Here is a 27,123-nt window from a genome sequence, read left to right on the forward strand (position 1 = left end):
AGTTATCTGAAGAGTCTAACATTTTGGGGCGTGTTTTGGCATAGTGGGTTTTTTCACTAGCGCTGTCGGAATGACATTGCAGTGTGTTTAAGAAAAGTTGTATTGTCAGAAGTGGGATTTGAACCCACGCCTCCAGGGGAGACTGCGACCTTAACGCAGCGCCTTAGACCGCTCGGCCATCCTGACTTATAGAAAAGCCAAGCCTTTCAGATATGGAAGAAAAAACCGTCATGTTAAGGGTCCAGTTCTTGGGAATTTAAAATAGAAAGATTAGAACTGTTTCTTGTCTATTTCCATCATGTAGTTATTGGTTTATGATTAACAGTGCTGTAACAAAGAGGTACTGAAGAACCCTTGTTCTTGCTTTAACCTGAAAATACAGAAAAACTACCCTGGGAGGTACCCAGCAGTAGTTTAGTGGAGTTCCATTCTCTATAACATTCACTCAAGTAAGCAGAGGAATCGGTATTGTCTTAAATATATTACTTAAATATGAATATTCAAAAGTGGGATTTAAATCCACGCCTTCACGAGAGACTGCTCGGTCATCCTATCCTACACAAATAATTGCCTCCAGGGGAGACTGCGACCTTAACGCAGCGCCTTAGACCGCTCGGCCATCCTGACTTATAGAAAAGCCAAGCCTTTCAGATATGGAAGAAAAAACCGTCATGTTAAGGGTCCAGTTTTTGGGAATTTAAAATAGAAAGATTAGAACTGTTTCTTGTCCATTTCCATCATGTAGTTATTGGTTTATGATTAACAGTGCTGTAACAAAGAGGTCCTGAAGAACCCTTGTTCTTGCTTTAACCTGAAAATACAGAAAAACTACCCTGGGAGGTACCCAGCAGTAGTTTAGTGGAGTTACATTCTCTATAACATTCACTCAAGTAAGCAGAGGAATCTGTATTGTCTTACATAGTTACTTAAATATGAAATAGAAAATAGAAAGATTAGTACTGTTTCTTGTCCATTTCCATCATGTAGTTATTGGTTTATGATTAACAGTGCTGTAAAAAAGAGGTCCTGAAGAACCCTTGTTCTTGCTTTAACCTGAAAATACAGAAAAACTACCCTGGGAGGTACCCAGCAGTAGTTTAGTGGAGTTCCATTCTCTATATCATTCACTCAAGTAAGCAGAGGAATCGGTATTGTCTTACATAGTTTACTTAAATATGAATATTCAAAAGTGGGATTTAAATCCACGCCTTCACGAGAGACTGCTCGGTCATCCTATCCTACACAAATAAGTAAACTTTCAAGATTGGATGCCAAGCCAGTTATCTGAAGAGTCTAACATTTTGGGGCGTGTTTTGGCATAGTGGGTTTTTTCACTAGCGCTGTCGGAATGACATTGCAGTGTGTTTAATAAAAATTGTATTGTCAGAAGTGGGATTTGAACCCACGCCTCCAGGGGAGACTGCGACCTTAACGCAGCGCCTTAGACCGCTCGGCCATCCTGACTTATAGAAAAGCCAAGCCTTTCAGATATGGAAGAAAAAACCGTAATGTTAAGGGTCCAGTTTTTAGGAATTTAAAATAGAAAGATTAGTACTGTTTCTTGTCCATTTCCATCATGTAGTTATTGGTTTATGATTAACAGTGCTGTAAAAAAGAGGTCCTGAAGAACCCTTGTTCTTGCTTTAACCTGAAAATACAGAAAAACTACCCTGGGAGGTACCCAGCAGTAGTTTAGTGGAGTTCCATTCTCTATAACATTCACTCAAGTAAGCAGAGGAATCGGTATTGTCTTACATAGTTTACTTAAATATGAGTATTCAAAAGTGGGATTTAAATCCACGCCTTCACGAGAGACTGCTCGGTCATCCTATCCTACACAAATAAGAAAACTTTCAAGATTGGATGCCAAGCCAGTCATCTGAAGAGTCTAACATTTTGGGGCGTGTTTTGGCATAGTGGGTTTTTTCACTAGCGCTGTCGGAATGACATTGCAGTGTGTTTAAGAAAAGTTGTATTGTCAGAAGTGGGATTTGAACCCACGTCTCCAGGGGAGACTGCGACCTTAACGCAGCGCCTTAGACCGCTCGGCCATCCTGACTTATAGAAAAGCCAAGCCTTTCAGATATGGAAGAAAAAACCGTCATGTTAAGGGTCCAGTTTTTGGGAATTTAAAATAGAAAGATTAGAACTGTTTCTTGTCCATTTCCATCATGTAGTTATTGGTTTATGATTAACAGTGCTGTAACAAAGAGGTCCTGAAGAACCCTTGTTCTTGCTTTAACCTGAAAATACAGAAAAACTACCCTGGGAGGTACCCAGCAGTAGTTTAGTGGAGTTACATTCTCTATAACATTCACTCAAGTAAGCAGAGGAATCTGTATTGTCTTACATAGTTACTTAAATATGAAATAGAAAATAGAAAGATTAGTACTGTTTCTTGTCCATTTCCATCATGTAGTTATTGGTTTATGATTAACAGTGCTGTAAAAAAGAGGTCCTGAAGAACCCTTGTTCTTGCTTTAACCTGAAAATACAGAAAAACTACCCTGGGAGGTACCCAGCAGTAGTTTAGTGGAGTTCCATTCTCTATAACATTCACTCAAGTAAGCAGAGGAATCGGTATTGTCTTACATAGTTTACTTAAATATGAATATTCAAAAGTGGGATTTAAATCCACGCCTTCACGAGAGACTGCTCGGTCATCCTATCCTACACAAATAAGTAAACTTTCAAGATTGGATGCCAAGCCAGTTATCTGAAGAGTCTAACATTTTGGGGCGTGTTTTGGCATAGTGGGTTTTTTCACTAGCGCTGTCGGAATGACATTGCAGTGTGTTTAATAAAAATTGTATTGTCAGAAGTGGGATTTGAACCCACGCCTCCAGGGGAGACTGCGACCTTAACGCAGCGCCTTAGACCGCTCGGCCATCCTGACTTATAGAAAAGCCAAGCCTTTCAGATATGGAAGAAAAAACCGTAATGTTAAGGGTCCAGTTTTTAGGAATTTAAAATAGAAAGATTAGTACTGTTTCTTGTCCATTTCCATCATGTAGTTATTGGTTTATGATTAACAGTGCTGTAAAAAAGAGGTACTGAAGAACCCTTGTTCTTGCTTTAACCTGAAAATACAGAAAAACTACCCTGGGAGGTACCCAGCAGTAGTTTAGTGGAGTTCCATTCTCTATAACATTCACTCAAGTAAGCAGAGGAATCGGTATTGTCTTAAATATATTACTTAAATATGAATATTCAAAAGTGGGATTTAAATCCACGCCTTCACGAGAGACTGCTCGGTCATCCTATCCTACACAAATAATTGCCTCCAGGGGAGACTGCGACCTTAACGCAGCGCCTTAGACCGCTCGGCCATCCTGACTTATAGAAAAGCCAAGCCTTTCAGATATGGAAGAAAAAACCGTCATGTTAAGGGTCCAGTTTTTGGGAATTTAAAATAGAAAGATTAGAACTGTTTCTTGTCCATTTCCATCATGTAGTTATTGGTTTATGATTAACAGTGCTGTAACAAAGAGGTCCTGAAGAACCCTTGTTCTTGCTTTAACCTGAAAATACAGAAAAACTACCCTGGGAGGTACCCAGCAGTAGTTTAGTGGAGTTACATTCTCTATAACATTCACTCAAGTAAGCAGAGGAATCTGTATTGTCTTACATAGTTACTTAAATATGAAATAGAAAATAGAAAGATTAGTACTGTTTCTTGTCCATTTCCATCATGTAGTTATTGGTTTATGATTAACAGTGCTGTAAAAAAGAGGTCCTGAAGAACCCTTGTTCTTGCTTTAACCTGAAAATACAGAAAAACTACCCTGGGAGGTACCCAGCAGTAGTTTAGTGGAGTTCCATTCTCTATAACATTCACTCAAGTAAGCAGAGGAATCGGTATTGTCTTACATAGTTTACTTAAATATGAATATTCAAAAGTGGGATTTAAATCCACGCCTTCACGAGAGACTGCTCGGTCATCCTATCCTACACAAATAAGTAAACTTTCAAGATTGGATGCCAAGCCAGTTATCTGAAGAGTCTAACATTTTGGGGCGTGTTTTGGCATAGTGGGTTTTTTCACTAGCGCTGTCGGAATGACATTGCAGTGTGTTTAATAAAAATTGTATTGTCAGAAGTGGGATTTGAACCCACGCCTCCAGGGGAGACTGCGACCTTAACGCAGCGCCTTAGACCGCTCGGCCATCCTGACTTATAGAAAAGCCAAGCCTTTCAGATATGGAAGAAAAAACCGTAATGTTAAGGGTCCAGTTTTTAGGAATTTAAAATAGAAAGATTAGTACTGTTTCTTGTCCATTTCCATCATGTAGTTATTGGTTTATGATTAACAGTGCTGTAAAAAAGAGGTCCTGAAGAACCCTTGTTCTTGCTTTAACCTGAAAATACAGAAAAACTACCCTGGGAGGTACCCAGCAGTAGTTTAGTGGAGTTCCATTCTCTATAACATTCACTCAAGTAAGCAGAGGAATCGGTATTGTCTTACATAGTTTACTTAAATATGAGTATTCAAAAGTGGGATTTAAATCCACGCCTTCACGAGAGACTGCTCGGTCATCCTATCCTACACAAATAAGAAAACTTTCAAGATTGGATGCCAAGCCAGTCATCTGAAGAGTCTAACATTTTGGGGCGTGTTTTGGCATAGTGGGTTTTTTCACTAGCGCTGTCGGAATGACATTGCAGTGTGTTTAAGAAAAGTTGTATTGTCAGAAGTGGGATTTGAACCCACGCCTCCAGGGGAGACTGCGACCTTAACGCAGCGCTCGGCCATCCTGACTTATAGAAAAGCCAAGCCTTTCAGATATGGAAGAAAAAACCGTCATGTTAAGGGTCCAGTTTTTGGGAATTTAAAATAGAAAGATTAGAACTGTTTCTTGTCCATTTCCATCATGTAGTTATTGGTTTATGATTAACAGTGCTGTAACAAAGAGGTCCTGAAGAACCCTTGTTCTTGCTTTAACCTGAAAATACAGAAAAACTACCCTGGGAGGTACCCAGCAGTAGTTTAGTGGAGTTCCATTCTCTATAACATTCACTCAAGTAAGCAGAGGAATCTGTATTGTCTTACATAGTTACTTAAATATGAAATAGAAAATAGAAAGATTAGTACTGTTTCTTGTCCATTTCCATCATGTAGTTATTGGTTTATGATTAACAGTGCTGTAAAAAAGAGGTCCTGAAGAACCCTTGTTCTTGCTTTAACCTGAAAATACAGAAAAACTACCCTGGGAGGTACCCAGCAGTAGTTTAGTGGAGTTCCATTCTCTATAACATTCACTCAAGTAAGCAGAGGAATCGGTATTGTCTTACATAGTTTACTTAAATATGAATATTCAAAAGTGGGATTTAAATCCACGCCTTCACGAGAGACTGCTCGGTCATCCTATCCTACACAAATAAGTAAACTTTCAAGATTGGATGCCAAGCCAGTTATCTGAAGAGTCTAACATTTTGGGGCGTGTTTTGGCATAGTGGGTTTTTTCACTAGCGCTGTCGGAATGACATTGCAGTGTGTTTAATAAAAATTGTATTGTCAGAAGTGGGATTTGAACCCACGCCTCCAGGGGAGACTGCGACCTTAACGCAGCGCCTTAGACCGCTCGGCCATCCTGACTTATAGAAAAGCCAAGCCTTTCAGATATGGAAGAAAAAACCGTAATGTTAAGGGTCCAGTTTTTAGGAATTTAAAATAGAAAGATTAGTACTGTTTCTTGTCCATTTCCATCATGTAGTTATTGGTTTATGATTAACAGTGCTATAAAAAAGAGGTCCTGAAGAACCCTTGTTCTTGCTTTAACCTGAAAATACAGAAAAACTACCCTGGGAGGTACCCAGCAGTAGTTTAGTGGAGTTCCATTCTCTATAACATTCACTCAAGTAAGCAGAGGAATCGGTATTGTCTTACATAGTTTACTTAAATATGAGTATTCAAAAGAGAGATTTAAATCCACGCCTTCACGAGAGACTGCTCGGTCATCCTATCCTACACAAATAAGAAAACTTTCAAGATTGGATGCCAAGCCAGTCATCTGAAGAGTCTAACATTTTGGGGCGTGTTTTGGCATAGTGGGTTTTTTCACTAGCGCTGTCGGAATGACATTGCAGTGTGTTTAAGAAAAGTTGTATTGTCAGAAGTGGGATTTGAACCCACACCTCCAGGGGAGACTGCGACCTTAACGCAGCGCCTTAGACCGCTCGGCCATCCTGACTTATAGAAAAGCCAAGCATTTCAGATATGGAAGAAAAAACCGTCATGTTAAGGGTCCAGTTCTTGGGAATTTGAAATAGAAAGATTAGAACTGTTTCTTGTCTATTTCCATCATGTAGTTATTGGTTTATGATTAACAGTGCTGTAACAAAGAGGTACTGAAGAACCCTTGTTCTTGCTTTAACCTGAAAATACAGAAAAACTACCCTGGGAGGTACCCAGCAGTAGTTTAGTGGAGTTCCATTCTCTATAACATTCACTCAAGTAAGCAGAGGAATCGGTATTGTCTTACATAGTTTACTTAAATATGAGTATTCAAAAGTGGGATTTAAATCCACGCCTTCACGAGAGACTGCTCGGTCATCCTATCCTACACAAATAAGAAAACTTTCAAGATTGGATGCCAAGCCAGTCATCTGAAGAGTCTAACATTTTGGGGCGTGTTTTGGCATAGTGGGTTTTTTCACTAGCGCTGTCGGAATGACATTGCAGTGTGTTTAAGAAAAGTTGTATTGTCAGAAGTGGGATTTGAACCCACGCCTCCAGGGGAGACTGCGACCTTAACGCAGCGCCTTAGACCGCTCGGCCATCCTGACTTATAGAAAAGCCAAGCCTTTCAGATATGGAAGAAAAAACCGTCATGTTAAGGGTCCAGTTTTTGGGAATTTAAAATAGAAAGATTAGAACTGTTTCTTGTCCATTTCCATCATGTAGTTATTGGTTTATGATTAACAGTGCTGTAACAAAGAGGTACTGAAGAACCCTTGTTCTTGCTTTAACCTGAAAATACAGAAAAACTACCCTGGGAGGTACCCAGCAGTAGTTTAGTGGAGTTCCATTCTCTATAACATTCACTCAAGTGAATGACATTGCAGTGTGTTTAATAAAAATTGTATTGTCAGAAGTGGGATTTGAACCCACGCCTCCAGGGGAGACTGCGACCTGAACGCAGCGCCTTAGAACGCTCGGCCATCCTGACTTATAGAAAAGCCAAGCCTTTCAGATATGGAAGAAAAAACCGTCATGTTAAGGGTCCAGTTTTTGGGAATTTAAAATAGAAAGATTAGAACTGTTTCTTGTCCATTTCCATCATGTAGTTATTGGTTTATGATTAACAGTGCTGTAACAAAGAGGTACTGAAGAACCCTTGTTCTTGCTTTAACCTGAAAATACAGAAAAACTACCCTGGGAGGTACCCAGCAGTAGTTTAGTGGAGTTCCATTCTCTATAACATTCACTCAAGTGAATGACATTGCAGTGTGTTTAATAAAAATTGTATTGTCAGAAGTGGGATTTGAACCCACGCCTCCAGGGGAGACTGCGACCTGAACGCAGCGCCTTAGAACGCTCGGCCATCCTGACTTATAGAAAAACCAAGCCTTTCAGAAATGGAAGAAAAAACCGTAATGTTAAGGGTCCAGTTTTTAGGAATTTAAAATAGAAAGATTAGTACTGTTTCTTGTCCATTTCCATCATGTAGTTATTGGTTTATGATTAACAGTGCTGTAAAAAAGAGGTACTGAAGAACCCTTGTTCTTGCTTTAACCTGAAAATACAGAAAAACTACCCTGGGAGGTACCCAGCAGTAGTTTAGTGGAGTTCCATTCTCTATAACATTCACTCAAGTAAGCAGAGGAATCTGTATTGTCTTACATAGTTACTTAAATATGAAATAGAAAATAGAAAGATTAGTACTGTTTCTTGTCCATTTCCATCATGTAGTTATTGGTTTATGATTAACAGTGCTGTAAAAAAGAGGTCCTGAAGAACCCTTGTTCTTGCTTTAACCTGAAAATACAGAAAAACTACCCTGGGAGGTACCCAGCAGTAGTTTAGTGGAGTTCCATTCTCTATAACATTCACTCAAGTAAGCAGAGGAATCGGTATTGTCTTACATAGTTTACTTAAATATGAGTATTCAAAAGTGGGATTTAAATCCACGCCTTCACGAGAGACTGCTCGGTCATCCTATCCTACACAAATAAGAAAACTTTCAAGATTGGATGCCAAGCCAGTCATCTGAAGAGTCTAACATTTTGGGGCGTGTTTTGGCATAGTGGGTTTTTTCACTAGCGCTGTCGGAATGACATTGCAGTGTGTTTAAGAAAAGTTGTATTGTCAGAAGTGGGATTAGAATCCACGCCTCCAGGGGAGCCTGCGACCTTAACGCAGCGCCTTAGACCGCTCGGCCATCCTGACTTATAGAAAAGCCAAGCCTTTCAGAAATGGAAGAAAAAACCGTAATGTTAAGGGTCCAGTTTTTAGGAATTTAAAATAGAAAGATTAGTACTGTTTCTTGTCCATTTCCATCATGTAGTTATTGGTTTATGATTAACAGTGCTGTAAAAAAGAGGTACTGAAGAACCCTTGTTCTTGCTTTAACCTGAAAATACAGAAAAACTACCCTGGGAGGTACCCAGCAGTAGTTTAGTGGAGTTCCATTCTCTATAACATTCACTCAAGTAAGCAGAGGAATCTGTATTGTCTTACATAGTTACTTAAATATGAAATAGAAAATAGAAAGATTAGTACTGTTTCTTGTCCATTTCCATCATGTAGTTATTGGTTTATGATTAACAGTGCTGTAAAAAAGAGGTCCTGAAGAACCCTTGTTCTTGCTTTAACCTGAAAATACAGAAAAACTACCCTGGGAGGTACCCAGCAGTAGTTTAGTGGAGTTCCATTCTCTATAACATTCACTCAAGTAAGCAGAGGAATCGGTATTGTCTTACATAGTTTACTTAAATATGAATATTCAAAAGTGGGATTTAAATCCACGCCTTCACGAGAGACTGCTCGGTCATCCTATCCTACACAAATAAGAAAACTTTCAAGATTGGATGCCAAGCCAGTCATCTGAAGAGTCTAACATTTTGGGGCGTGTTTTGGCATAGTGGGTTTTTTCACTAGCGCTGTCGGAATGACATTGCAGTGTGTTTAATAAAAATTGTATTGTCAGAAGTGGGATTTGAACCCACGCCTCCAGGGGTGACTGCGACCTGAACGCAGCGCCTTAGACCGCTCGGCCATCCTGACTTATAGAAAAACCAAGCCTTTCAGAAATGGAAGAAAAAACCGTAATGTTAAGGGTCCAGTTTTTAGGAATTTAAAATAGAAAGATTAGTACTGTTTCTTGTCCATTTCCATCATGTAGTTATTGGTTTATGATTAACAGTGCTGTAAAAAAGAGGTACTGAAGAACCCTTGTTCTTGCTTTAACCTGAAAATACAGAAAAACTACCCTGGGAGGTACCCAGCAGTAGTTTAGTGGAGTTCCATTCTCTATAACATTCACTCAAGTAAGCAGAGGAATCTGTATTGTCTTACATAGTTACTTAAATATGAAATAGAAAATAGAAAGATTAGTACTGTTTCTTGTCCATTTCCATCATGTAGTTATTGGTTTATGATTAACAGTGCTGTAAAAAAGAGGTCCTGAAGAACCCTTGTTCTTGCTTTAACCTGAAAATACAGAAAAACTACCCTGGGAGGTACCCAGCAGTAGTTTAGTGGAGTTCCATTCTCTATAACATTCACTCAAGTAAGCAGAGGAATCGGTATTGTCTTACATAGTTTACTTAAATATGAGTATTCAAAAGTGGGATTTAAATCCACGCCTTCACGAGAGACTGCTCGGTCATCCTAACCTACACAAATAAGAAAACTTTCAAGATTGGATGCCAAGCCAGTCATCTGAAGAGTCTAACATTTTGGGGCGTGTTTTGGCATAGTGGGTTTTTTCACTAGCGCTGTCGGAATGACATTGCAGTGTGTTTAATAAAAGTTGTATTGTCAGAAGTGGGATTTCAAACCCACGCCTCCAGGGGAGAATGCGACCTTAACGCAGCGCCTTAGACCGCTCGGCCATCCTGACTTATAGAAAAGCCAAGCCTTTCAGATATGGAAGAAAAAACCGTCATGTTAAGGGTCCAGTTTTTGGGAATTTAAAATAGAAAGATTAGAACTGTTTCTTGTCCATTTCCATCATGTAGTTATTGGTTTATGATTAACAGTGCTGTAACAAAGAGGTCCTGAAGAACCCTTGTTCTTGCTTTAACCTGAAAATACAGAAAAACTACCCTGGGAGGTACCCAGCAGTAGTTTAGTGGAGTTCCATTCTCTATAACATTCACTCAAGTAAGCAGAGGAATCTGTATTGTCTTACATAGTTACTTAAATATGAAATAGAAAATAGAAAGATTAGTACTGTTTCTTTTCCATTTCCATCATGTAGTTATTGGTTTATAATTAACAGTGCTGTAAAAAAGAGGTCCTGAAGAACCCTTGTTCTTGCTTTAACCTGAAAATACAGAAAAACTACCCTGGGAGGTACCCAGCAGTAGTTTAGTGGAGTTCCATTCTCTATAACATTCACTCAAGTAAGCAGAGGAATCGGTATTGTCTTACATAGTTTACTTAAATATGAGTATTCAAAAGTGGGATTTAAATCCACGCCTTCACGAGAGACTGCTCGGTCATCCTATCCTACACAAATAAGAAAACTTTCAAGATTGGATGCCAAGCCAGTCATCTGAAGAGTCTAACATTTTGGGGAGTGTTTTGGCATAGTGGGTTTTTTCACTAGCGCTGTCGGAATGACATTGCAGTGTGTTTAAGAAAAGTTGTATTGTCAGAAGTGGGATTTGAACCCACGCCTCCAGGGAAGACTGCGACCTTAACGCAGCGCCTTAGACCGCTCGGCCATCCTGACTTATAGAAAAGCCAAGCCTTTCAGATATGGAAGAAAAAACCGTCATGTTAAGGGTCCAGTTCTTGGGAATTTAAAATAGAAAGATTAGAACTGTTTCTTGTCCATTTCCATCATGTAGTTATTGGTTTATGATTAACAGTGCTGTAACAAAGAGGTACTGAAGAACCCTTGTTCTTGCTTTAACCTGAAAATACAGAAAAACTACCCTGGGAGGTACCCAGCAGTAGTTTAGTGGAGTTCCATTCTCTATAACATTCACTCAAGTAAGCAGAGGAATCTGTATTGTCTTACATAGTTACTTAAATATGAAATAGAAAATAGAAAGATTAGTACTGTTTCTTGTCCATTTCCATCATGTAGTTATTGGTTTATGATTAACAGTGCTGTAAAAAAGAGGTCCTGAAGAACCCTTGTTCTTGCTTTAACCTGAAAATACAGAAAAACTACCCTGGGAGGTACCCAGCAGTAGTTTAGTGGAGTTCCATTCTCTATAACATTCACTCAAGTAAGCAGAGGAATCGGTATTGTCTTACATAGTTTACTTAAATATGAGTATTCAAAAGTGGGATTTAAATCCACGCCTTCACGAGAGACTGCTCGGTCATCCTATCCTACACAAATAAGAAAACTTTCAAGATTGGATGCCAAGCCAGTCATCTGAAGAGTCTAACATTTTGGGGCGTGTTTTGTCATAGTGGGTTTTTTCACTAGCGCTGTCGGAATGACATTGCAGTGTGTTTAATAAAAGTTGTATTGTCAGAAGTGGGATTTGAACCCACGCCTCCAGGGGAGACTGCGACCTGAACGCAGCGCCTTAGACCGCTCGGCCATCCTGACTTATAGAAAAGCCAAGCCTTTCAGAAATGGAAGAAAAAACCGTAATGTTAAGGGTCCAGTTTTTAGGAATTTAAAATAGAAAGATTAGTACTGTTTCTTGTCCATTTCCATCATGTAGTTATTGGTTTATGATTAACAGTGCTGTAAAAAAGAGGTCCTGAAGAACCCTTGTTCTTGCTTTAACCTGAAAATACAGAAAAACTACCCTGGGAGGTACCCAGTAGTAGTTTAGTGGAGTTCCATTCTCTATAACATTCACTCAAGTAAGCAGAGGAATCGGTATTGTCTTACATAGTTTACTTAAATATGAGTATTCAAAAGTGGGATTTAAATCCACGCCTTCACGAGAGACTGCTCGGTCATCCTATCCTACACAAATAAGAAAACTTTCAAGATTGGATGCCAAGCCAGTCATCTGAAGAGTCTAACATTTTGGGGCGTGTTTTGGCATAGTGGGTTTTTTCACTAGCGCTGTCGGAATGACATTGCAGTGTGTTTAAGAAAAGTTGTATTGTCAGAAGTGGGATTTGAACCCACGCCTCCAGGGGAGACTGCGACCTTAACGCAGCGCCTTAGACCGCTGGGCCATCCTGACTTATAGAAAAGCCAAGCCTTTCAGATATGGAAGAAAAAACCGTCATGTTAAGGGTCCAGTTTTTGGGAATTTAAAATAGAAAGATTAGAACTGTTTCTTGTCCATTTCCATCATGTAGTTATTGGTTTATGATTAACAGTGCTGTAACAAAGAGGTACTGAAGAACCCTTGTTCTTGCTTTAACCTGAAAATACAGAAAAACTACCCTGGGAGGTACCCAGCAGTAGTTTAGTGGAGTTCCATTCTCTATAACATTCACTCAAGTAAGCAGAGGAATCTGTATTGTCTTACATAGTTACTTAAATATGAAATAGAAAATAGAAAGATTAGTACTGTTTCTTGTCCATTTCCATCATGTAGTTATTGGTTTATGATTAACAGTGCTGTAAAAAAGAGGTCCTGAAGAACCCTTGTTCTTGCTTTAACCTGAAAATACAGAAAAACTACCCTGGGAGGTACCCAGCAGTAGTTTAGTGGAGTTCCATTCTCTATAACATTCACTCAAGTAAGCAGAGGAATCGGTATTGTCTTACATAGTTTACTTAAATATGAGTATTCAAAAGTGGGATTTAAATCCACGCCTTCACGAGAGACTGCTCGGTCATCCTATCCTACACAAATAAGAAAACTTTCAAGATTGGATGCCAAGCCAGTCATCTGAAGAGTCTAACATTTTGGGGCGTGTTTTGGCATAGTGGGTTTTTTCACTAGCGCTGTCGGAATGACATTGCAGTGTGTTTAATAAAAGTTGTATTGTCAGAAGTGGGATTTGAACCCACGCCTCCAGGGGAGACTGCGACCTTAACACAGCGCCTTAGACCGCTCGGCCATCCTGACTTATAGAAAAGCCAAGCCTTTCAGATATGGAAGAAAAAACCGTCATGTTAAGGGTCCAGTTTTTGGGAATTTAAAATAGAAAGATTAGAACTGTTTCTTGTCCATTTCCATCATGTAGTTATTGGTTTATGATTAACAGTGCTGTAACAAAGAGGTCCTGAAGAACCCTTGTTCTTGCTTTAACCTGAAAATACAGAAAAACTACCCTGGGAGGTACCCAGCAGTAGTTTAGTGGAGTTCCATTCTCTATAACATTCACTCAAGTAAGCAGAGGAATCTGTATTGTCTTACATAGTTACTTAAATATGAAATAGAAAATAGAAAGATTAGTACTGTTTCTTTTCCATTTCCATCATGTAGTTATTGGTTTATAATTAACAGTGCTGTAAAAAAGAGGTCCTGAAGAACCCTTGTTCTTGCTTTAACCTGAAAATACAGAAAAACTACCCTGGGAGGTACCCAGTAGTAGTTTAGTGGAGTTCCATTCTCTATAACATTCACTCAAGTAAGCAGAGGAATCGGTATTGTCTTACATAGTTTACTTAAATATGAGTATTCAAAAGTGGGATTTAAATCCACGCCTTCACGAGAGACTGCTCGGTCATCCTATCCTACACAAATAAGAAAACTTTCAAGATTGGATGCCAAGCCAGTCATCTGAAGAGTCTAACATTTTGGGGAGTGTTTTGGCATAGTGGGTTTTTTCACTAGCGCTGTCGGAATGACATTGCAGTGTGTTTAAGAAAAGTTGTATTGTCAGAAGTGGGATTTGAACCCACGCCTCCAGGGGAGACTGCGACCTTAACGCAGCGCCTTAGACCGCTCGGCCATGCTGACTTATAGAAAAGCCAAGCCTTTCAGATATGGAAGAAAAAACCGTCATGTTAAGGGTCCAGTTCTTGGGAATTTAAAATAGAAAGATTAGAACTGTTTCTTGTCCATTTCCATCATGTAGTTATTGGTTTATGATTAACAGTGCTGTAACAAAGAGGTACTGAAGAACCCTTGTTCTTGCTTTAACCTGAAAATACAGAAAAACTACCCTGGGAGGTACCCAGCAGTAGTTTAGTGGAGTTCCATTCTCTATAACATTCACTCAAGTAAGCAGAGGAATCTGTATTGTCTTACATAGTTACTTAAATATGAAATAGAAAATAGAAAGATTAGTACTGTTTCTTGTCCATTTCCATCATGTAGTTATTGGTTTATGATTAACAGTGCTGTAAAAAAGAGGTCCTGAAGAACCCTTGTTCTTGCTTTAACCTGAAAATACAGAAAAACTACCCTGGGAGGTACCCAGCAGTAGTTTAGTGGAGTTCCATTCTCTATAACATTCACTCAAGTAAGCAGAGGAATCGGTATTGTCTTACATAGTTTACTTAAATATGAGTATTCAAAAGTGGGATTTAAATCCACGCCTTCACGAGAGACTGCTCGGTCATCCTATCCTACACAAATAAGAAAACTTTCAAGATTGGATGCCAAGCCAGTCATCTGAAGAGTCTAACATTTTGGGGCGTGTTTTGGCATAGTGGGTTTTTTCACTAGCGCTGTCGGAATGACATTGCAGTGTGTTTAATAAAAGTTGTATTGTCAGAAGTGGGATTTGAACCCACGCCTCCAGGGGAGACTGCGACCTTAACACAGCGCCTTAGACCGCTCGGCCATCCTGACTTATAGAAAAGCCAAGCCTTTCAGATATGGAAGAAAAAACCGTCATGTTAAGGGTCCAGTTTTTGGGAATTTAAAATAGAAAGATTAGAACTGTTTCTTGTCCATTTCCATCATGTAGTTATTGGTTTATGATTAACAGTGCTGTAACAAAGAGGTCCTGAAGAACCCTTGTTCTTGCTTTAACCTGAAAATACAGAAAAACTACCCTGGGAGGTACCCAGCAGTAGTTTAGTGGAGTTCCATTCTCTATAACATTCACTCAAGTAAGCAGAGGAATCTGTATTGTCTTACATAGTTACTTAAATATGAAATAGAAAATAGAAAGATTAGTACTGTTTCTTTTCCATTTCCATCATGTAGTTATTGGTTTATAATTAACAGTGCTGTAAAAAAGAGGTCCTGAAGAACCCTTGTTCTTGCTTTAACCTGAAAATACAGAAAAACTACCCTGGGAGGTACCCAGCAGTAGTTTAGTGGAGTTCCATTCTCTATAACATTCACTCAAGTAAGCAGAGGAATCGGTATTGTCTTACATAGTTTACTTAAATATGAGTATTCAAAAGTGGGATTTAAATCCACGCCTTCACGAGAGACTGCTCGGTCATCCTATCCTACACAAATAAGAAAACTTTCAAGATTGGATGCCAAGCCAGTCATCTGAAGAGTCTAACATTTTGGGGTGTGTTTTGGCATAGTGGGTTTTTTCACTAGCGCTGTCGGAATGACATTGCAGTGTGTTTAAGAAAAGTTGTATTGTCAGAAGTGGGATTTAAACCCACGCCTCCAGGGGAGACTGCGACCTTAACGCAGCGCCTTAGACCGCTCGGCCATCCTGACTTATAGAAAAGCCAAGCCTTTCAGATATGGAAGAAAAAACCGTCATGTTAAGGGTCCAGTTCTTGGGAATTTAAAATAGAAAGATTAGAACTGTTTCTTGTCCATTTCCATCATGTAGTTATTGGTTTATGATTAACAGTGCTGTAACAAAGAGGTACTGAAGAACCCTTGTTCTTGCTTTAACCTGAAAATACAGAAAAACTACCCTGGGAGGTACCCAGCAGTAGTTTAGTGGAGTTCCATTCTCTATAACATTCACTCAAGTAAGCAGAGGAATCTGTATTGTCTTACATAGTTACTTAAATATGAAATAGAAAATAGAAAGATTAGTACTGTTTCTTGTCCATTTCCATCATGTAGTTATTGGTTTATGATTAACAGTGCTGTAAAAAAGAGGTCCTGAAGAACCCTTGTTCTTGCTTTAACCTGAAAATACAGAAAAACTACCCTGGGAGGTACCCAGCAGTAGTTTAGTGGAGTTCCATTCTCTATAACATTCACTCAAGTAAGCAGAGGAATCGGTATTGTCTTACATAGTTTACTTAAATATGAGTATTCAAAAGTGGGATTTAAATCCACGCCTTCACGAGAGACTGCTCGGTCATCCTATCCTACACAAATAAGAAAACTTTCAAGATTGGATGCCAAGCCAGTCATCTGAAGAGTCTAACATTTTGGGGCGTGTTTTGTCATAGTGGGTTTTTTCACTAGCGCTGTCGGAATGACATTGCAGTGTGTTTAAGAAAAGTTGTATTGTCAGAAGTGGGATTTAAACCCACGCCTCCAGGGGAGACTGCGACCTTAACGCAGCGCCTTAGACCGCTCGGCCATCCTGACTTATAGAAAAGCCAAGCCTTTCAGAAATGGAAGAAAAAACCGTAATGTTAAGGGTCCAGTTTTTAGGAATTTAAAATAGAAAGATTAGTACTGTTTCTTGTCCATTTCCATCATGTAGTTATTGGTTTATGATTAACAGTGCTGTAAAAAAGAGGTCCTGAAGAACCCTTGTTCTTGCTTTAACCTGAAAATACAGAAAAACTACCCTGGGAGGTACCCAGCAGTAGTTTAGTGGAGTTCCATTCTCTATAACATTCACTCAAGTAAGCAGAGGAATCGGTATTGTCTTACATAGTTTACTTAAATATGAGTATTCAAAAGTGGGATTTAAATCCACGCCTTCACGAGAGACTGCTCGGTCATCCTATCCTACACAAATAAGAAAACTTTCAAGATTGGATGCCAAGCCAGTCATCTGAAGAGTCTAACATTTTGGGGCGTGTTTTGGCATAGTGGGTTTTTTCACTAGCGCTGTCGGAATGACATTGCAGTGTGTTTAAGAAAAGTTGTATTGTCAGAAGTGGGATTTGAACCCACGCCTCCAGGGGAGACTGCGACCTTAACGCAGCGCCTTAGACCGCTCGGCCATCCTGACTTATAGAAAAGCCAAGCCTTTCAGATATGGAAGAAAAAACCGTCATGTTAAGGGTCCAGTTTTTGGGAATTTAAAATAGAAAGATTAGAACTGTTTCTTGTCCATTTCCATCATGTAGTTATTGGTTTATGATTAACAGTGCTGTAACAAAGAGGTCCTGAAGAACCCTTGTTCTTGCTTTAACCTGAAAATACAGAAAAACTACCCTGGGAGGTACCCAGCAGTAGTTTAGTGGAGTTCCATTCTCTATAACATTCACTCAAGTAAGCAGAGGAATCTGTATTGTCTTACATAGTTACTTAAATATGAAATAGAAAATAGAAAGATTAGTACTGTTTCTTTTCCATTTCCATCATGTAGTTATTGGTTTATAATTAACAGTGCTGTAAAAAAGAGGTCCTGAAGAACCCTTGTTCTTGCTTTAACCTGAAAATACAGAAAAACTACCCTGGGAGGTACCCAGCAGTAGTTTAGTGGAGTTCCATTCTCTATAACATTCACTCAAGTAAGCAGAGGAATCGGTATTGTCTTACATAGTTTACTTAAATATGAGTATTCAAAAGTGGGATTTAAATCCACGCCTTCACGAGAGACTGCTCGGTCATCCTATCCTACACAAATAAGAAAACTTTCAAGATTGGATGCCAAGCCAGTCATCTGAAGAGTCTAACATTTTGGGGTGTGTTTTGGCATAGTGGGTTTTTTCACTAGCGCTGTCGGAATGACATTGCAGTGTGTTTAAGAAAAGTTGTATTGTCAGAAGTGGGATTTAAACCCACGCCTCCAGGGGAGACTGCGACCTTAACGCAGCGCCTTAGACCGCTCGGCCATCCTGACTTATAGAAAAGCCAAGCCTTTCAGATATGGAAGAAAAAACCGTCATGTTAAGGGTCCAGTTCTTGGGAATTTAAAATAGAAAGATTAGAACTGTTTCTTGTCCATTTCCATCATGTAGTTATTGGTTTATGATTAACAGTGCTGTAACAAAGAGGTACTGAAGAACCCTTGTTCTTGCTTTAACCTGAAAATACAGAAAAACTACCCTGGGAGGTACCCAGCAGTAGTTTAGTGGAGTTCCATTCTCTATAACATTCACTCAAGTAAGCAGAGGAATCTGTATTGTCTTACATAGTTACTTAAATATGAAATAGAAAATAGAAAGATTAGTACTGTTTCTTGTCCATTTCCATCATGTAGTTATTGGTTTATGATTAACAGTGCTGTAAAAAAGAGGTCCTGAAGAACCCTTGTTCTTGCTTTAACCTGAAAATACAGAAAAACTACCCTGGGAGGTACCCAGCAGTAGTTTAGTGGAGTTCCATTCTCTATAACATTCACTCAAGTAAGCAGAGGAATCGGTATTGTCTTACATAGTTTACTTAAATATGAGTATTCAAAAGTGGGATTTAAATCCACGCCTTCACGAGAGACTGCTCGGTCATCCTATCCTACACAAATAAGAAAACTTTCAAGATTGGATGCCAAGCCAGTCATCTGAAGAGTCTAACATTTTGGGGCGTGTTTTGTCATAGTGGGTTTTTTCACTAGCGCTGTCGGAATGACATTGCAGTGTGTTTAAGAAAAGTTGTATTGTCAGAAGTGGGATTTAAACCCACGCCTCCAGGGGAGACTGCGACCTTAACGCAGCGCCTTAGACCGCTCGGCCATCCTGACTTATAGAAAAGCCAAGCCTTTCAGAAATGGAAGAAAAAACCGTAATGTTAAGGGTCCAGTTTTTAGGAATTTAAAATAGAAAGATTAGTACTGTTTCTTGTCCATTTCCATCATGTAGTTATTGGTTTATGATTAACAGTGCTGTAAAAAAGAGGTCCTGAAGAACCCTTGTTCTTGCTTTAACCTGAAAATACAGAAAAACTACCCTGGGAGGTACCCAGCAGTAGTTTAGTGGAGTTCCATTCTCTATAACATTCACTCAAGTAAGCAGAGGAATCGGTATTGTCTTACATAGTTTACTTAAATATGAGTATTCAAAAGTGGGATTTAAATCCACGCCTTCACGAGAGACTGCTCGGTCATCCTATCCTACACAAATAAGAAAACTTTCAAGATTGGATGCCAAGCCAGTCATCTGAAGAGTCTAACATTTTGGGGCGTGTTTTGGCATAGTGGGTTTTTTCACTAGCGCTGTCGGAATGACATTGCAGTGTGTTTAAGAAAAGTTGTATTGTCAGAAGTGGGATTTGAACCCACGCCTCCAGGGGAGACTGCGACCTTAACGCAGCGCCTTAGACCGCTCGGCCATCCTGACTTATAGAAAAGCCAAGCCTTTCAGATATGGAAGAAAAAACCGTCATGTTAAGGGTCCAGTTTTTGGGAATTTAAAATAGAAAGATTAGAACTGTTTCTTGTCCATTTCCATCATGTAGTTATTGGTTTATGATTAACAGTGCTGTAACAAAGAGGTACTGAAGAACCCTTGTTCTTGCTTTAACCTGAAAATACAGAAAAACTACCCTGGGAGGTACCCAGCAGTAGTTTAGTGGAGTTCCATTCTCTATAACATTCACTCAAGTAAGCAGAGGAATCTGTATTGTCTTACATAGTTACTTAAATATGAAATAGAAAATAGAAAGATTAGTACTGTTTCTTGTCCATTTCCATCATGTAGTTATTGGTTTATGATTAACAGTGCTGTAAAAAAGAGGTCCTGAAGAACCCTTGTTCTTGCTTTAACCTGAAAATACAGAAAAACTACCCTGGGAGGTACCCAGCAGTAGTTTAGTGGAGTTCCATTCTCTATAACATTCACTCAAGTAAGCAGAGGAATCGGTATTGTCTTACATAGTTTACTTAAATATGAGTATTCAAAAGTGGGATTTAAATCCACGCCTTCACGAGAGACTGCTCGGTCATCCTATCCTACACAAATAAGAAAACTTTCAAGATTGGATGCCAAGCCAGTCATCTGAAGAGTCTAACATTTTGGGGCGTGTTTTGGCATAGTGGGTTTTTTCACTAGCGCTGTCGGAATGACATTGCAGTGTGTTTAATAAAAGTTGTATTGTCAGAAGTGGGATTTGAACCCACGCCTCCAGGGGAGACTGCGACCTTAACACAGCGCCTTAGACCGCTCGGCCATCCTGACTTATAGAAAAGCCAAGCCTTTCAGATATGGAAGAAAAAACCGTCATGTTAAGGGTCCAGTTTTTGGGAATTTAAAATAGAAAGATTAGAACTGTTTCTTGTCCATTTCCATCATGTAGTTATTGGTTTATGATTAACAGTGCTGTAACAAAGAGGTCCTGAAGAACCCTTGTTCTTGCTTTAACCTGAAAATACAGAAAAACTACCCTGGGAGGTACCCAGCAGTAGTTTAGTGGAGTTCCATTCTCTATAACATTCACTCAAGTAAGCAGAGGAATCTGTATTGTCTTACATAGTTACTTAAATATGAAATAGAAAATAGAAAGATTAGTACTGTTTCTTTTCCATTTCCATCATGTAGTTATTGGTTTATAATTAACAGTGCTGTAAAAAAGAGGTCCTGAAGAACCCTTGTTCTTGCTTTAACCTGAAAATACAGAAAAACTACCCTGGGAGGTACCCAGCAGTAGTTTAGTGGAGTTCCATTCTCTATAACATTCACTCAAGTAAGCAGAGGAATCGGTATTGTCTTACATAGTTTACTTAAATATGAGTATTCAAAAGTGGGATTTAAATCCACGCCTTCACGAGAGACTGCTCGGTCATCCTATCCTACACAAATAAGAAAACTTTCAAGATTGGATGCCAAGCCAGTCATCTGAAGAGTCTAACATTTTGGGGCGTGTTTTGGCATAGTGGGTTTTTTCACTAGCGCTGTCGGAATGACATTGCAGTGTGTTTAAGAAAAGTTGTATTGTCAGAAGTGGGATTTGAACCCACGCCTCCAGGGGAGACTGCGACCTTAACGCAGCGCCTTAGACCGCTCGGCCATCCTGACTTATAGAAAAGCCAAGCCTTTCAGATATGGAAGAAAAAACCGTCATGTTAAGGGTCCAGTTTTTGGGAATTTAAAATAGAAAGATTAGAACTGTTTCTTGTCCATTTCCATCATGTAGTTATTGGTTTATGATTAACAGTGCTGTAACAAAGAGGTACTGAAGAACCCTTGTTCTTGCTTTAACCTGAAAATACAGAAAAACTACCCTGGGAGGTACCCAGCAGTAGTTTAGTGGAGTTCCATTCTCTATAACATTCACTCAAGTAAGCAGAGGAATTGGTATTGTCTTACATAGTTTACTTAAATATGAGTATTCAAAAGTGGGATTTAAATCCACGCCTTCACGAGAGACTGCTCGGTCATCCTATCCTACACAAATAAGAAAACTTTCAAGATTGGATGCCAAGCCAGTCATCTGAAGAGTCTAACATTTTGGGGCGTGTTTTGGCATAGTGGGTTTTTTCACTAGCGCTGTCGGAATGACATTGCAGTGTGTTTAATAAAAGTTGTATTGTCAGAAGTGGGATTTGAACCCACGCCTCCAGGGGAGACTGCGACCTTAACACAGCGCCTTAGACCGCTCGGCCATCCTGACTTATAGAAAAGCCAAGCCTTTCAGATATGGAAGAAAAAACCGTCATGTTAAGGGTCCAGTTTTTGGGAATTTAAAATAGAAAGATTAGAACTGTTTCTTGTCCATTTCCATCATGTAGTTATTGGTTTATGATTAACAGTGCTGTAACAAAGAGGTCCTGAAGAACCCTTGTTCTTGCTTTAACCTGAAAATACAGAAAAACTACCCTGGGAGGTACCCAGCAGTAGTTTAGTGGAGTTCCATTCTCTATAACATTCACTCAAGTAAGCAGAGGAATCTGTATTGTCTTACATAGTTACTTAAATATGAAATAGAAAATAGAAAGATTAGTACTGTTTCTTTTCCATTTCCATCATGTAGTTATTGGTTTATAATTAACAGTGCTGTAAAAAAGAGGTCCTGAAGAACCCTTGTTCTTGCTTTAACCTGAAAATACAGAAAAACTACCCTGGGAGGTACCCAGCAGTAGTTTAGTGGAGTTCCATTCTCTATAACATTCACTCAAGTAAGCAGAGGAATCGGTATTGTCTTACATAGTTTACTTAAATATGAGTATTCAAAAGTGGGATTTAAATCCACGCCTTCACGAGAGACTGCTCGGTCATCCTATCCTACACAAATAAGAAAACTTTCAAGATTGGATGCCAAGCCAGTCATCTGAAGAGTCTAACATTTTGGGGCGTGTTTTGGCATAGTGGGTTTTTTCACTAGCGCTGTCGGAATGACATTGCAGTGTGTTTAAGAAAAGTTGTATTGTCAGAAGTGGGATTTAAACCCACGCCTCCAGGGGAGACTGCGACCTTAACGCAGCGCCTTAGACCGCTCGGCCATCCTGACTTATAGAAAAGCCAAGACTTTCAGATATGGAAGAAAAAACCGTCATGTTAAGGGTCCAGTTCTTGGGAATTTAAAATAGAAAGATTAGAACTGTTTCTTGTCCATTTCCATCATGTAGTTATTGGTTTATGATTAACAGTGCTGTAACAAAGAGGTACTGAAGAACCCTTGTTCTTGCTTTAACCTGAAAATACAGAAAAACTACCCTGGGAGGTACCCAGCAGTAGTTTAGTGGAGTTCCATTCTCTATAACATTCACTCAAGTAAGCAGAGGAATCTGTATTGTCTTACATAGTTACTTAAATATGAAATAGAAAATAGAAAGATTAGTACTGTTTCTTGTCCATTTCCATCATGTAGTTATTGGTTTATGATTAACAGTGCTGTAAAAAAGAGGTCCTGAAGAACCCTTGTTCTTGCTTTAACCTGAAAATACAGAAAAACTACCCTGGGAGGTACCCAGCAGTAGTTTAGTGGAGTTCCATTCTCTATAACATTCACTCAAGTAAGCAGAGGAATCGGTATTGTCTTACATAGTTTACTTAAATATGAGTATTCAAAATTGGGATTTAAATCCACGCCTTCACGAGAGACTGCTCGGTCATCCTATCCTACACAAATAAGAAAACTTTCAAGATTGGATGCCAAGCCAGTCATCTGAAGAGTCTAACATTTTGGGGCGTGTTTTGTCATAGTGGGTTTTTTCACTAGCGCTGTCGGAATGACATTGCAGTGTGTTTAATAAAAGTTGTATTGTCAGAAGTGGGAGACTCCAGGGGAGACTGCGACCTGAACGCAGCGCCTTAGACCGCTCGGCCATCCTGACTTATAGAAAAGCCAAGCCTTTCAGAAATGGAAGAAAAAACCGTAATGTTAAGGGTCCAGTTTTTAGGAATTTAAAATAGAAAGATTAGTACTGTTTCTTGTCCATTTCCATCATGTTGTTATTGGTTTATGATTAACAGTGCTGTAAAAAAGAGGTCCTGAAGAACCCTTGTTCTTGCTTTAACCTGAAAATACAGAAAAACTACCCTGGGAGGTACCCAGCAGTAGTTTAGTGGAGTTCCATTCTCTATAACATTCACTCAAGTAAGCAGAGGAAACGGTATTGTCTTACATAGTTTACTTAAATATGAGTATTCAAAAGTGGGATTTAAATCCACGCCTTCACGAGAGACTGCTCGGTCATCCTATCCTACACAAATAAGAAAACTTTCAAGATTGGATGCCAAGCCAGTTATCTGAAGAGTCTAACATTTTGGGGCGTGTTTTGGCATAGTGGGTTTTTTCACTAGCGCTGTCGGAATGACATTGCAGTGTGTTTAATAAAAATTGTATTGTCAGAAGTGGGATTTGAACCCACGCCTCCAGGGGAGACTGCGACCTGAACGCAGCGCCTTAGACCGCTCGGCCATCCTGACTTATAGAAAAGCCAAGCCTTTCAGAAATGGAAGAAAAAACCGTAATGTTAAGGGTCCAGTTTTTAGGAATTTAAAATAGAAAGATTAGTACTGTTTCTTGTCCATTTCCATCATGTAGTTATTGGTTTATGATTAACAGTGCTGTAAAAAAGAGGTCCTGAAGAACCCTTGTTCTTGCTTTAACCTGAAAATACAGAAAAACTACCCTGGGAGGTACCCAGCAGTAGTTTAGTGGAGTTCCATTCTCTATAACATTCACTCAAGTAAGCAGAGGAATCTGTATTGTCTTACATAGTTACTTAAATATGAAATAGAAAATAGAAAGATTAGTACTGTTTCTTGTCCATTTCCATCATGTAGTTATTGGTTTATGATTAACAGTGCTGTAAAAAAGAGGTCCTGAAGAACCCTTGTTCTTGCTTTAACCTGAAAATACAGAAAAACTACCCTGGGAGGTACCCAGCAGTAGTTTAGTGGAGTACCATTCTCTATAACATTCACTCAAGTAAGCAGAGGAATCGGTATTGTCTTACATAGTTTACTTAAATATGAGTATTCAAAATTGGGATTTAAATCCACGCCTTCACGAGAGACTGCTCGGTCATCCTATCCTACACAAATAAGAAAACTTTCAAGATTGGATGCCAAGCCAGTCATCTGAAGAGTCTAACATTTTGGGGCGTGTTTTGTCATAGTGGGTTTTTTCACTAGCGCTGTCGGAATGACATTGCAGTGTGTTTAATAAAAGTTGTATTGTCAGAAGTGGGATTTGAACCCACGCCTCCAGGGGAGACTGCGACCTGAACGCAGCGCCTTAGACCGCTCGGCCATCCTGACTTATAGAAAAGCCAAGCCTTTCAGAAATGGAAGAAAAAACCGTAATGTTAAGGGTCCAGTTTTTAGGAATTTAAAATAGAAAGATTAGTACTGTTTCTTGTCCATTTCCATCATGTTGTTATTGGTTTATGATTAACAGTGCTGTAAAAAAGAGGTCCTGAAGAACCCTTGTTCTTGCTTTAACCTGAAAATACAGAAAAACTACCCTGGGAGGTACCCAGCAGTAGTTTAGTGGAGTTCCATTCTCTATAACATTCACTCAAGTAAGCAGAGGAAACGGTATTGTCTTACATAGTTTACTTAAATATGAGTATTCAAAAGTGGGATTTAAATCCACGCCTTCACGAGAGACTGCTCGGTCATCCTATCCTACACAAATAAGAAAACTTTCAAGATTGGATGCCAAGCCAGTTATCTGAAGAGTCTAACATTTTGGGGCGTGTTTTGGCATAGTGGGTTTTTTCACTAGCGCTGTCGGAATGACATTGCAGTGTGTTTAATAAAAATTGTATTGTCAGAAGTGGGATTTGAACCCACGCCTCCAGGGGAGACTGCGACCTGAACGCAGCGCCTTAGACCGCTCGGCCATCCTGACTTATAGAAAAGCCAAGCCTTTCAGAAATGGAAGAAAAAACCGTAATGTTAAGGGTCCAGTTTTTAGGAATTTAAAATAGAAAGATTAGTACTGTTTCTTGTCCATTTCCATCATGTAGTTATTGGTTTATGATTAACAGTGCTGTAAAAAAGAGGTCCTGAAGAACCCTTGTTCTTGCTTTAACCTGAAAATACAGAAAAACTACCCTGGGAGGTACCCAGCAGTAGTTTAGTGGAGTTCCATTCTCTATAACATTCACTCAAGTAAGCAGAGGAATCGGTATTGTCTTACATAGTTTACTTAAATATGAGTATTCAAAAGTGGGATTTAAATCCACGCCTTCACGAGAGACTGCTCGGTCATCCTATCCTACACAAATAAGAAAACTTTCAAGATTGGATGCCAAGCCAGTCATCTGAAGAGTCTAACATTTTGGGGCGTGTTTTGGCATAGTGGGTTTTTTCACTAGCGCTGTCGGAATGACATTGCAGTGTGTTTAAGAAAAGTTGTATTGTCAGAAGTGGGATTTGAACCCACGCCTCCAGGGGAGACTGCGACCTTAACGCAGCGCCTTAGACCGCTCGGCCATCCTGACTTATAGAAAAGCCAAGCCTTTCAGATATGGAAGAAAAAACCGTCATGTTAAGGGTCCAGTTTTTGGGAATTTAAAATAGAAAGATTAGAACTGTTTCTTGTCCATTTCCATCATGTAGTTATTGGTTTATGATTAACAGTGCTGTAACAAAGAGGTCCTGAAGAACCCTTGTTCTTGCTTTAACCTGAAAATACAGAAAAACTACCCTGGGAGGTACCCAGCAGTAGTTTAGTGGAGTTCCATTCTCTATAACATTCACTCAAGTAAGCAGAGGAATCTGTATTGTCTTACATAGTTACTTAAATATGAAATAGAAAATAGAAAGATTAGTACTGTTTCTTGTCCATTTCCATCATGTAGATATTGGTTTATGATTAACAGTGCTGTAAAAAAGAGGTCCTGAAGAACCCTTGTTCTTGCTTTAACCTGAAAATACAGAAAAACTACCCTGGGAGGTACCCAGCAGTAGTTTAGTGGAGTTCCATTCTCTATAACATTCACTCAAGTAAGCAGAGGAATCGGTATTGTCTTACATAGTTTACTTAAATATGAGTATTCAAAAGTGGGATTTAAATCCACGCCTTCACGAGAGACTGCTCGGTCATCCTATCCTACACAAATAAGAAAACTTTCAAGATTGGATGCCAAGCCAGTCATCTGAAGAGTCTAACATTTTGGGGCGTGTTTTGTCAAGCCAGTCATCTGAAGAGTCTAACATTTTGGGGCGTGTTTTGTCATAGTGGGTTTTTTCACTAGCGCTTTCGGAATGACATTGCAGTGTGTTTAATAAAAATTGTATTGTCAGAAGTGGGATTTGAACCCACGCCTCCAGGGGAGACTGCGACCTGAACGCAGCGCCTTAGACCGCTCGGCCATCCTGACTTATAGAAAAGCCAAGCCTTTCAGAAATGGAAGAAAAAACCGTAATGTTAAGGGTCCAGTTTTTAGGAATTTAAAATAGAAAGATTAGTACTGTTTCTTGTCCATTTCCATCATGTAGATATTGGTTTATGATTAACAGTGCTGTAAAAAAGAGGTCCTGAAGAACCCTTGTTCTTGCTTTAACCTGAAAATACAGAAAAACTACCCTGGGAGGTACCCAGCAGTAGTTTAGTGGAGTTCCATTCTCTATAACATTCACTCAAGTAAGCAGAGGAATCGGTATTGTCTTACATAGTTTACTTAAA

General features: G+C 39.4%; 30 non-coding genes across 30 annotated transcripts; all 30 read right to left on the bottom strand.

Annotated features, from left to right (window-relative positions):
• Positions 1 to 103: 103 nt before the first annotated feature.
• Positions 104 to 186, bottom strand: TRNAL-AAG (transfer RNA leucine (anticodon AAG)). The gene has a single exon. It is a non-coding gene; the product is annotated as a tRNA-Leu (tRNA).
• A 1,195-nt stretch (positions 187 to 1,381) lies between these two features.
• Positions 1,382 to 1,464, bottom strand: TRNAL-AAG (transfer RNA leucine (anticodon AAG)). Its single transcript has one exon. It is a non-coding gene; the product is annotated as a tRNA-Leu (tRNA).
• A 512-nt stretch (positions 1,465 to 1,976) lies between these two features.
• Positions 1,977 to 2,059, bottom strand: TRNAL-AAG (transfer RNA leucine (anticodon AAG)). Its single transcript has one exon. It is a non-coding gene; the product is annotated as a tRNA-Leu (tRNA).
• A 754-nt stretch (positions 2,060 to 2,813) lies between these two features.
• TRNAL-AAG (transfer RNA leucine (anticodon AAG)) lies at positions 2,814 to 2,896 on the bottom strand. The gene has a single exon. It is a non-coding gene; the product is annotated as a tRNA-Leu (tRNA).
• Positions 2,897 to 4,091: 1,195 nt separating this feature from the next.
• TRNAL-AAG (transfer RNA leucine (anticodon AAG)) lies at positions 4,092 to 4,174 on the bottom strand. Its single transcript has one exon. It is a non-coding gene; the product is annotated as a tRNA-Leu (tRNA).
• Positions 4,175 to 5,513: 1,339 nt separating this feature from the next.
• On the bottom strand, positions 5,514 to 5,596 carry TRNAL-AAG (transfer RNA leucine (anticodon AAG)). Its single transcript has one exon. It is a non-coding gene; the product is annotated as a tRNA-Leu (tRNA).
• A 512-nt stretch (positions 5,597 to 6,108) lies between these two features.
• Positions 6,109 to 6,191, bottom strand: TRNAL-AAG (transfer RNA leucine (anticodon AAG)). Its single transcript has one exon. It is a non-coding gene; the product is annotated as a tRNA-Leu (tRNA).
• A 512-nt stretch (positions 6,192 to 6,703) lies between these two features.
• TRNAL-AAG (transfer RNA leucine (anticodon AAG)) lies at positions 6,704 to 6,786 on the bottom strand. Its single transcript has one exon. It is a non-coding gene; the product is annotated as a tRNA-Leu (tRNA).
• Positions 6,787 to 9,143: 2,357 nt separating this feature from the next.
• TRNAL-CAG (transfer RNA leucine (anticodon CAG)) lies at positions 9,144 to 9,226 on the bottom strand. The gene has a single exon. It is a non-coding gene; the product is annotated as a tRNA-Leu (tRNA).
• A 1,592-nt stretch (positions 9,227 to 10,818) lies between these two features.
• Positions 10,819 to 10,901, bottom strand: TRNAL-AAG (transfer RNA leucine (anticodon AAG)). The gene has a single exon. It is a non-coding gene; the product is annotated as a tRNA-Leu (tRNA).
• A 754-nt stretch (positions 10,902 to 11,655) lies between these two features.
• TRNAL-CAG (transfer RNA leucine (anticodon CAG)) lies at positions 11,656 to 11,738 on the bottom strand. The gene has a single exon. It is a non-coding gene; the product is annotated as a tRNA-Leu (tRNA).
• A 512-nt stretch (positions 11,739 to 12,250) lies between these two features.
• On the bottom strand, positions 12,251 to 12,333 carry TRNAL-AAG (transfer RNA leucine (anticodon AAG)). The gene has a single exon. It is a non-coding gene; the product is annotated as a tRNA-Leu (tRNA).
• A 754-nt stretch (positions 12,334 to 13,087) lies between these two features.
• On the bottom strand, positions 13,088 to 13,170 carry TRNAL-AAG (transfer RNA leucine (anticodon AAG)). Its single transcript has one exon. It is a non-coding gene; the product is annotated as a tRNA-Leu (tRNA).
• Positions 13,171 to 13,924: 754 nt separating this feature from the next.
• TRNAL-AAG (transfer RNA leucine (anticodon AAG)) lies at positions 13,925 to 14,007 on the bottom strand. Its single transcript has one exon. It is a non-coding gene; the product is annotated as a tRNA-Leu (tRNA).
• Positions 14,008 to 14,761: 754 nt separating this feature from the next.
• On the bottom strand, positions 14,762 to 14,844 carry TRNAL-AAG (transfer RNA leucine (anticodon AAG)). The gene has a single exon. It is a non-coding gene; the product is annotated as a tRNA-Leu (tRNA).
• Positions 14,845 to 15,598: 754 nt separating this feature from the next.
• Positions 15,599 to 15,681, bottom strand: TRNAL-AAG (transfer RNA leucine (anticodon AAG)). The gene has a single exon. It is a non-coding gene; the product is annotated as a tRNA-Leu (tRNA).
• Positions 15,682 to 16,435: 754 nt separating this feature from the next.
• Positions 16,436 to 16,518, bottom strand: TRNAL-AAG (transfer RNA leucine (anticodon AAG)). Its single transcript has one exon. It is a non-coding gene; the product is annotated as a tRNA-Leu (tRNA).
• A 512-nt stretch (positions 16,519 to 17,030) lies between these two features.
• TRNAL-AAG (transfer RNA leucine (anticodon AAG)) lies at positions 17,031 to 17,113 on the bottom strand. Its single transcript has one exon. It is a non-coding gene; the product is annotated as a tRNA-Leu (tRNA).
• A 754-nt stretch (positions 17,114 to 17,867) lies between these two features.
• On the bottom strand, positions 17,868 to 17,950 carry TRNAL-AAG (transfer RNA leucine (anticodon AAG)). Its single transcript has one exon. It is a non-coding gene; the product is annotated as a tRNA-Leu (tRNA).
• A 754-nt stretch (positions 17,951 to 18,704) lies between these two features.
• Positions 18,705 to 18,787, bottom strand: TRNAL-AAG (transfer RNA leucine (anticodon AAG)). Its single transcript has one exon. It is a non-coding gene; the product is annotated as a tRNA-Leu (tRNA).
• Positions 18,788 to 19,299: 512 nt separating this feature from the next.
• Positions 19,300 to 19,382, bottom strand: TRNAL-AAG (transfer RNA leucine (anticodon AAG)). The gene has a single exon. It is a non-coding gene; the product is annotated as a tRNA-Leu (tRNA).
• Positions 19,383 to 20,136: 754 nt separating this feature from the next.
• Positions 20,137 to 20,219, bottom strand: TRNAL-AAG (transfer RNA leucine (anticodon AAG)). Its single transcript has one exon. It is a non-coding gene; the product is annotated as a tRNA-Leu (tRNA).
• A 754-nt stretch (positions 20,220 to 20,973) lies between these two features.
• TRNAL-AAG (transfer RNA leucine (anticodon AAG)) lies at positions 20,974 to 21,056 on the bottom strand. Its single transcript has one exon. It is a non-coding gene; the product is annotated as a tRNA-Leu (tRNA).
• Positions 21,057 to 21,568: 512 nt separating this feature from the next.
• On the bottom strand, positions 21,569 to 21,651 carry TRNAL-AAG (transfer RNA leucine (anticodon AAG)). The gene has a single exon. It is a non-coding gene; the product is annotated as a tRNA-Leu (tRNA).
• A 754-nt stretch (positions 21,652 to 22,405) lies between these two features.
• TRNAL-AAG (transfer RNA leucine (anticodon AAG)) lies at positions 22,406 to 22,488 on the bottom strand. The gene has a single exon. It is a non-coding gene; the product is annotated as a tRNA-Leu (tRNA).
• A 1,338-nt stretch (positions 22,489 to 23,826) lies between these two features.
• Positions 23,827 to 23,909, bottom strand: TRNAL-CAG (transfer RNA leucine (anticodon CAG)). Its single transcript has one exon. It is a non-coding gene; the product is annotated as a tRNA-Leu (tRNA).
• A 754-nt stretch (positions 23,910 to 24,663) lies between these two features.
• Positions 24,664 to 24,746, bottom strand: TRNAL-CAG (transfer RNA leucine (anticodon CAG)). Its single transcript has one exon. It is a non-coding gene; the product is annotated as a tRNA-Leu (tRNA).
• Positions 24,747 to 25,258: 512 nt separating this feature from the next.
• TRNAL-CAG (transfer RNA leucine (anticodon CAG)) lies at positions 25,259 to 25,341 on the bottom strand. Its single transcript has one exon. It is a non-coding gene; the product is annotated as a tRNA-Leu (tRNA).
• A 512-nt stretch (positions 25,342 to 25,853) lies between these two features.
• TRNAL-AAG (transfer RNA leucine (anticodon AAG)) lies at positions 25,854 to 25,936 on the bottom strand. The gene has a single exon. It is a non-coding gene; the product is annotated as a tRNA-Leu (tRNA).
• Positions 25,937 to 26,735: 799 nt separating this feature from the next.
• TRNAL-CAG (transfer RNA leucine (anticodon CAG)) lies at positions 26,736 to 26,818 on the bottom strand. The gene has a single exon. It is a non-coding gene; the product is annotated as a tRNA-Leu (tRNA).
• Between the last annotated feature and the right edge of the window lie 305 nt (positions 26,819 to 27,123).

Source organism: Rhinoderma darwinii, chromosome 3 (assembly GCF_050947455.1).
Source record: "Rhinoderma darwinii isolate aRhiDar2 chromosome 3, aRhiDar2.hap1, whole genome shotgun sequence".
In the NCBI taxonomy this organism is placed as follows: domain Eukaryota; kingdom Metazoa; phylum Chordata; class Amphibia; order Anura; family Rhinodermatidae; genus Rhinoderma; species Rhinoderma darwinii.